Source organism: Octopus bimaculoides, chromosome 13 (assembly GCF_046866305.1).
Source record: "Octopus bimaculoides isolate indiv1 chromosome 13, ASM4686630v1, whole genome shotgun sequence".
Taxonomy (NCBI): Eukaryota; Metazoa; Mollusca; class Cephalopoda; order Octopoda; family Octopodidae; genus Octopus; species Octopus bimaculoides.
This window is the reverse complement of record NC_142940.1, coordinates 39,993,981-40,003,199: the sequence shown is the minus strand read 5'-3', so window position 1 is coordinate 40,003,199 and position 9,219 is coordinate 39,993,981.

The following is a 9,219-nucleotide window of genomic DNA, read 5'->3' as shown; positions in this document are numbered from 1 at the left end:
ACGATAATAGCCTATTATCGAGTGCCTTATATAACGGCTGAATATTCTGTATTAGTATATTCTATACTAAGGATTTGAGAAGGAAACTGGGCATATATTTTCCGAGGAACGGTGAATAGGCATTGAAACGGACTATCAGGAGATTCCTCTTATTTTTCCATGTATCAAAAGCAGAGGATGAACGCTTTTAAACAACTAGACTTTCTAATCAAATTTATCTCTGTCCTTTTGATTCAAGATGTATAGAATATACTTGCCAGGAAAATACGGGTATAGAGGTTTTAATATTCTTAACTAAGTGAACTGAGATAGTTAAATAATAAATAATTTGGGTCGATTTCGGATAGAAAAAGTAGGGAAAAAATGAAAGAAAACCAGCATGCACTTAAGCGGACTGTCTAATTGAGATCATATCTAATGGTTAATACAATGTCTGAGGATGATGAATCAAATTTTGTACACTTAGGGGAAGGAGTTTTTCTTTTCTTTTTCTTACCTTTTTTTTTTTGTTTTTGTCTTGGCATGAATGCTGGGTTGGGAGTTTCTCAGTTTCAAAAGCGCAAGAGTTTCGAATTTCCAGACTTGTAGCAGATGAATTAACTGTCGCAAATCTGAAAGCAATGCAACAAATATGAGTTGACCAGTTTGATGGAAAAGTATCTGTTCACTTTCACATTCTCCGGAAACACTTTGAACACACAACACGTGTTTCCTTGTCGCCATAGTAAGTTTTAAATGTTTAAAATGACCTTAATGTTTTCCTGAGTAGGTGATCTTTCCACCCTTTTTTCAGTCCCTACAAAATTTCGGGGCTCTTATTCAACCTTTATGAAAAACTCTATTATAATGAATATATCCTGAATGTGTATTAAATTGTAACTGAAGACTAAAAGTCTAGCAAAAATGTAGGAACATTTGGGAGCAGAAAAAACTTACAAGTTTATGAGACTCATTAAAGAAGCAACCATTAAGAAAAGCAAAATGAATTTCAAGTTTTACAAATTTACGTTAAATAACTGTTTCGGTTCGAAGGATTTAAACAGCGTTTTATGTTGCTTCTTAAGAAACTATTTGAAATATTTAAAAATTGTCCAACACAATGGCTAGGAAAAGAGTATCATACAAAGCTACGAAAAGAGTATCATACAGCTGCAAACTCTGTTACGTCTTCTCATTAATAAAGCGTAGTGGGCAAAAAAATTCCGTTGAATGGGGAGGGCGAGAACGACAGTGCTGTTGCATTCTTTATTTCTGTGGGATTGGTGACGTTTTTCCGAAAGCTAGAAAACTGGTGACCGACGTAGGTTTGTTTACATTTTAGTGACAGCTCAAAAAAGAAACCGGTAGATGTACCAGACTAAATATAAGTACTGGGATCAATTTGATCAACTAAAAACACTTCTAGACAGTGGTCCTGAGTGGCCACGGTCCAATGAGTGGAAAAAGTACAAAAAATAATAGATATACACGCATCATATATATTTGTGCATACGTATACGTGTCTATACACACACACACACACACATGTATATATATACTCGCGTGCACAACAAATATATATCTCTATATACACATATATGTGTATATATATATATATATATATATATATATATATATATATATATATATATATATATATATATATGTATATTTAAAATTATAATACAGGGTATCAAGAGATACCACCACGCTGAAAAAATAGCAGTCAAATCCTGACTCCAAAACCACAATAAATGTCCGCAAGGCACGATTAGCGAAGACGAAGACCAATATCTTATTATCTTATTATCTTATTATCTTATTATCTTATTATTTTTACTGGTTTATTTGGTCTTCGTCTTCGCTAATCGTGCCTTGCGGACATTTATTGTGGTTTTGGAGTCAGGATTTGACTGCTATTTTTTCAGCGTGGTGGTATCTCTTGATACCCTGTATTATAATTTTAAATAATTATTACCTTTGATGGTTTTTATTCCCATGCTGACCACTTGATAAGATCAATATTTTAAATACCGATCTTATCCTTATTTATATAAATAAATATATATATATATATATATATAGATAGATAGATAGATAGATAGATAGATAGATAGATAGATAGATAGATAGATAGATAGTCTGACAGATTCGTATCTGTATACGTATACACTTATGCACAACAAATATATATATATATATAATCGTCAGCGCATTTACATATACACATAGCTTGGTAGGGAATAGTGGATAAATCTTTTGAAAGTTTATGTTTTGCGAAAGAAAGACCAAATACAAAAGAATATCAAATACAAAGCAAAAATAGAAATGAGTTTTTCAGTTGGTAAATAGTTTTTCATCAATACACGAAGAAAGTCAGTTGATTTCTTCGTTGAACTATTGTTTCTTGACACAACTAATAATGTTGGCTGGTGGGATGAAAGTGGTATGCTGGTCTGGTCGATATTATTGTTATTTAGCCTCAGATTATCTTTGCTTGAACTGGCCCACAATCAAAGGAATTCCAGCCGTTGCTATAACGTCTATATTTCTTGCATTGTATTTAGGAATAGCTTATCAAATACGTCCTTCTATTTTAAAGACACCGCAGTGTGATTTGAGAGAAACGGGGCTATTATTTCTTGAAAATCCAGGAACCATGTAGAAGCTTGTTTGTTGGCCCAAGTTTGAATAGCTGAGAATATGTACAGTATAATGGTGTAATGAAGTTGTGAAGTGGTAATTTAGCAATACCGTAGTGACTCAGGCATGCCCTAGTGGTTAAGAAGTTCCTGCCCGATCATGGCGTCCAGAGTTCGGTTTCCCTGGGCAGCTACTTGGTTCATTACTTTTTACCTTAATCTTATTATCCCATCACAAGAAGGCCACGCATCAATATAGATACTCTATAGACAATTGGGTTGATACTATTAGATATTGTACGAATATAGTGTCCATAGTTATGATGTTGTGGTGACTTGGTGTGGTATGAATGTTTTGGTAGTATTATAATTCATAGCTATGATCGTGTGGTGATATTGTATGGTATAGACATGATGATGTAGAGGCGATGTAATTCGTAGACGGAGGTTCCTATTAATATAACAAAGCCAATAAGGAAGCTAAAATGGATCCTCTCAAACTAATCAACTTCTGAGAGATCTTCTCGAAGTTTAGTAGTTATGCTAACTCATCAGTCAGTCTCTCAAATAATCATAGCGCACATATTGGCCAATGAGTGAGCATCTCCGTGGTTATAAAAGTTATAAGTGTCCAGTTCCTTCTCCATAGGAACAAATGCGTACAATTATAGTTTAGCGGGAAAATACCATGTATGAACATGGTCAAAATAGGACACCCCTCAAAAAGATGGGTATGGTCAGAATGCATATATGGTGAATAAATATCATCTAATAATTACACTCTTTACTCAGACTAACAAATATCCCCCAAACAACATAGAAACTTACCGAGCAGTAGAAGGATCCTGTGCACCCAAGATACCCAGTCGACGATGTGTACCTAGGCTGAACAGTATCTAATAGAGAACATTGCTTTTTCAGGCAAATAGAATCATAATCTCGTAAAGAAAAAGTAGTTGAAATTGGTGACTAACATTTCACTTCCTTGCTTATGAATTTTGAGTAAGGAAGGCATGGAGTATTGAATTTTAACATACCGATTTCTAATTTGGATGCAGTACAACAAATCTGAGGGTAGGTATAGTCGACCATATCAACATCAGTATTTCACTAGCATTTAGTTAACATAACTCAGAAGAATAAAAGGAGGTAATGAAGACCTAGATTGGAGCTGAAATGCATATATTCGAATGTTAGTACATGTCATACATACATATATGCATATATATATATATATATATATATATATATATATATATATATATATATATATATATATATATATATATATATATATATATATATATATATATATATTCATACACGTACAAACATATGCAGATGTATATACGTATTAGTAATTATACATGTATGTGTGTGTGTGTGGTGTACTGTTCGCATGTTGATTGATTAAGCAAATTACATTCAATAAAGCGAGAGTGAACCATTATTTAATAAAAACAGTGATTATACGTGAGGAACTTTAAACTTCATGCCCAGAACGTTCAATATTCAGCTATGCATATATAAATCGCAACGTGTGCGATCCAGCAATCGTTCAGGAACATATTACCCGACAGGAACATATTACACGACAGGAACATATTACCCGACAGGAACATATTACACGACAGGAGCATATTACACGACAGGAACATATTACACGACAGGAACATATTACACGACAATGTTATATGAAAATGAAACTTGAAGTAACCCAGGTATAACTCCTGTACTTATTAGGCGTGGCTGTGTAGTAAGAAGCTTGCTTCCTAACCACATGGTTCCGGGTTCAGTCCCACTATGTGGTACCTTGGGCAAGTGTCTTTTCCTATAGCCTCAGGCCGATAAAAGCCTTGTGAGTGGAATTGGTATACGTAATCTAAAAGTAGCCCGTCGTATATGTGTGTGTTTGTGTTTAAACCCCACTATCGCTTGACAACCAATGTTGGTGTGTTTACAACCCTGTAGAAAGCACCCGATAGAATAAGTACTAGGTTTACAAAGAATAAGTCCTGGGGTCGATTTGTTCGACTAAAGGCGGTGCTCCAGCATGGCCGCTGTGACTGAAGCAAGTAAAAGAATAAAAGGAATATATATTATGGTGCTCCGAGTTAGAGATGCTTTATATTACGAGGCCAAAGATTTCAAACTTCAATACCCTTCTTAATTCTAACTCGATTACAATTAGTCATAATGCTAATACATTGCATTGATCATCTCTCTTTCTCTTCGTCTCTCATCCTCTTTCTCTCACTCTCTCACTCACATACACACGCACATATATGTGTGTGTATGTCTGTGTCTGTATGTTTGTCAGTGTGTGGTTGTATTTATTCATCTATAAATATGTTTTCATTAAATATACAGTTAATAAACATTAGGCTGTTCAGTCTCCAGCTAACACCCAGTTTTGTGTCCATGAGCATATGTTAGTTCGGGCTAAACATGTACCCCCATGTTGATGTTTATGCGTGTGTTTGTGTATGTGTATATATATATATATATATATATATATATATATATATATATATATATATATATGTACACAGAGAGAGAGAGAGAGAGAGAGAGAGAGAGAGAGAGAGAGAGAGAGAGAGAGATACATACATATGTACATACGGATATTTATATATATACACACATATATTGTGGGTTCGGGAACAGAAGGTGTGAACACCCCCTGCAATTTATTGCAGTGCAATGAAAACGCTTTGAACATCTTGGGTTGAACTTGGGTTTGCATCTCCGAAGCAAATTTCGTTCCTACACTTATGATGTGTATGTGTGTGTGTGTGTGTGTGTATGTGTTCAGGTATGTGTATTTGTGTATGTACGTATCTGTGCGTATATATACTTATATATTTATAGGTATATTTATAATTATATATACATGTATATATATATAGACATTCCTATATATATTTATATGTATATATATATATATATATGCAGACAGATAAATAGATAGATAGATACACACAAATATATATGTATATATACATACATTACATATATATATATATATATATATATATATATATATATATATATTAGTTATATATATATATGTATGTATGTCTATATATATATATTATAGATGGCTACAGAGAAATGAGGAAGAAAGAGAATGTGGGATGATTTTGCTATGTATTATCGCAACAATATGATAAAATCTGAATTTCATTGCATTTGTTGGTAAATTTCAAGTTTTCCTTTGATATTTTCTGATATGAAATGTTTTCTACTTTTCGTAACTATTTATTCCCACCTTCATTGTACACAATCACCCCTACCTCGACCCACACGCCCCCACACACACATGTATATACATATATATATGAGTGTGTATATGTATGAATATATATATGTATGTATATAAGTATATAATATATATGCATATATATATATGTATGTATGCATGTGTGTACATATACGACTTTCAAATATCAACACCACTTATTTTGTCCTATCTTTTTTGATGGTTTATCTAATTATGAAACTCCGTCATAAAATACTTTTTCCTTTCACAGCTTTTCATTAAGATATTTATTGTTGTTGTAGTTGTTGTTGTTGTTATTGTGTTTTCTTTCATTCATTTTCCTTTATCTTCTTCACTTCCTTTCTTCTTTCATCATATTTTTCGTGGTATTTTTTATATTATATTTTTTTTTATTACACCGTCGTAAAATATTCTTGTTTTGTTTCTCTCTCTCTCTTCTTTTTTTCTTTTGTTTGTTTGTTTGTAATTCTGTTTATCTTCCTAGTTAAAAGCGAAACCTCTTTCAGCAATGAGAAATTACAGCAAATTAACTTGTAGTTGGTTCTCTGCACCAAGAAATTCTTCCACAAACCTAATCTCTTTTAAGTTCTTGAATTATGACAGCAGCAGGCGTCTTTTTTCTTGTTACCATTTTACCTCTAATCATTTATCTTCAGATGCAAATAGTCGTCTTATCTCTGCAGGTTAGCGAGATAAATAAATAGAATAAAACGTAGGATAAAACAAATGAATTACATAGCCAGAATATAAAATATTCTAAAATAGAAGCTGCTTATGAATTACTTTTGATAAAAATATAAATATAATTTTGAAAAAAATCTATTACAATAACAAACAAACAGAACCAATATTAAGCATTTTCTCCGATAAAATATATAATTAAATAAGTAAATAAATTCAATTTTTTTTTAATTAATTTATTAAAGCTAAGATTGTTCAAAGAATAAATTTCTATTATATATTGAATGTAAACACGGTTATTGCTTTAATAGGATATAGGCAGAAAGAGAATAAAAATGAGAGACAGGTGAACTTCATTTATTCAATATCTATATTTGCATTCAATAAATTTAAATGTAATATATATATATATATATATATATATATATATATATATATGTATGTATGTATGTATATATACATGTGTATGTTTGTATAACCAGAACTCTCACCACTCTTCTATATGTTAAACAAAATCAAAGTGTGCGCTGAATATTCAACTTTGTTAATTTTTCCATAACAAATATCTCTTATTGTGCAATATATTTTAATGTTTGTTTTGCGATATGTTGTTTCGCCATCTTATTTTCCTGTAGCTAGGAGGATGGTGTTGTAAGATCTACGGTAAGTGACTTCTGTCCTAATCAATGGCGTGGCACTAGAGTCTGGGAGACGGAAAACTGTACAGAAGCCCGTTTCATGTGAATGTAAGTACATGCACTCACATACTACATACATACACGCAGACACACTCACAGATACACACACATATAAATACACACACACACACACACACACACACACATATATATATATATATATATATATATATATATATATATATATATATATATAAATATATAAATATATATATATGTATATATATATATATATATATATATATATATATATATATATATATATATTTATACATGCATACATACATATGTATATATGTATGTATGCATAGCCAGAGACTATACACACACGCGCATATATATTCTTATATTTATGTATATATATATATATATATATATATATATATATATATATACGTAAGCAGACATAGGTGTGTTCATACGTGTGCACGTGCGTGCATGTGTGTATGTTTCACTGATTTACGTTGGCAATAGATATAAACATCGGCTTGTTAACAGGCAAACGGGCGGCTTCGAACGGTGTTCCTTTTGATATTTGTTCTGCGCCTATTGCACAGGTACTCATTTGTCACTTTCACCATAGTAACTACTAAACGTCTGTTGTTGAAATGTTAGAAATCAGTTATTAACGACTCCTATAGTTTACGACTACCGTTTAAAACGAAATAAAGCTCTTATTTAAGATTGAATTTTTTTTTAAGAAAGCGTCAAATTTATCATTTTAATAATTAATTGCTCTTCAGTTACTACCCACTGAACTATAATTTAATAATTGATATGGGCTTTTTCTCGCAGTTCACCTGTACAGGACAGACCAATGATGAAATGCGTTTCATTTATAACTCCTTCTTGTTACGACGAAACATAGAAAGAAGGACCAGTTCAAATGTAAACTAATTCTTGAAACGTATTAGTCTCTCCCCCTTTGCTTATCATCCAGATGTCTTTCGTTTCGCTTTGGTATTTCGGTTAGTTTATTGTCTTCTTTGCTGTCTTAGTTGCATTTGTTGTGACATTAACTCTGTCTAATGTGACGATACACTTGTCAAGAAGACATTGATAAATTGCAGGTTGGTATATTTATGACACATTACCTAATTAAATTATCATTGCAGAGTTTATCTTTCCATCTTCAATGGTAATTTCTTAATGTAAATAAATTTCAATTAATACAATTATTTCTTCAATACGGTTTGTTAAAACACTCCGATATTTTTCCCTTGACAAATATTCTCTCACCTTTTATATTCTGTCTTCATATACGCACACTTTCATATCCTCTCTTCATATTATGTTTTCATATTCTTCTACCTCAATATACAGTCGTTATATTCTACATTCTGTCATTTTGTATCTTCGTATACCGTCCCATTTTCTACCCATCACATTCATTTTTCTTTATTATATACGGTCAACTATATACTGTCTATTCTTTATATGACAAAGTCATACTAATGATAGAAATTATAATAATAATAATTCACGTGGTTTCTGATTTTAACTGATTGAAAGTGATCGGTCTTACTGTGTGGTATATGACTTTTATTCTAGTTCCGGGCCGTCTAATGCCTTGTAAATGAATTTGGTAGACGGAAACTGTTTTGGAGCTCTTCGTATATACGTGTATACGTGCATACATGTGCGAATTAATATATACCAGTAATATACGGCGTTTTATTCAATAGTCTACACTACGTTCGTTTATTATCACGCCGGCGACATTTTGTTGCAAGTCCATTATACTGATATAAAATCCTTCAGCTTGAAACAAAATATCATCCTTTGATTCATCGTCGTCGACGTCGTCGTCATGATCATGATCATTATCATCATCATCATCATCATCATCATCATCATCATCATCATCATCATCATCATCATCATCATTATTATTCAGTGAGAGAGAGCAGTGCAGGCCATCAAAGTGACACAGGGG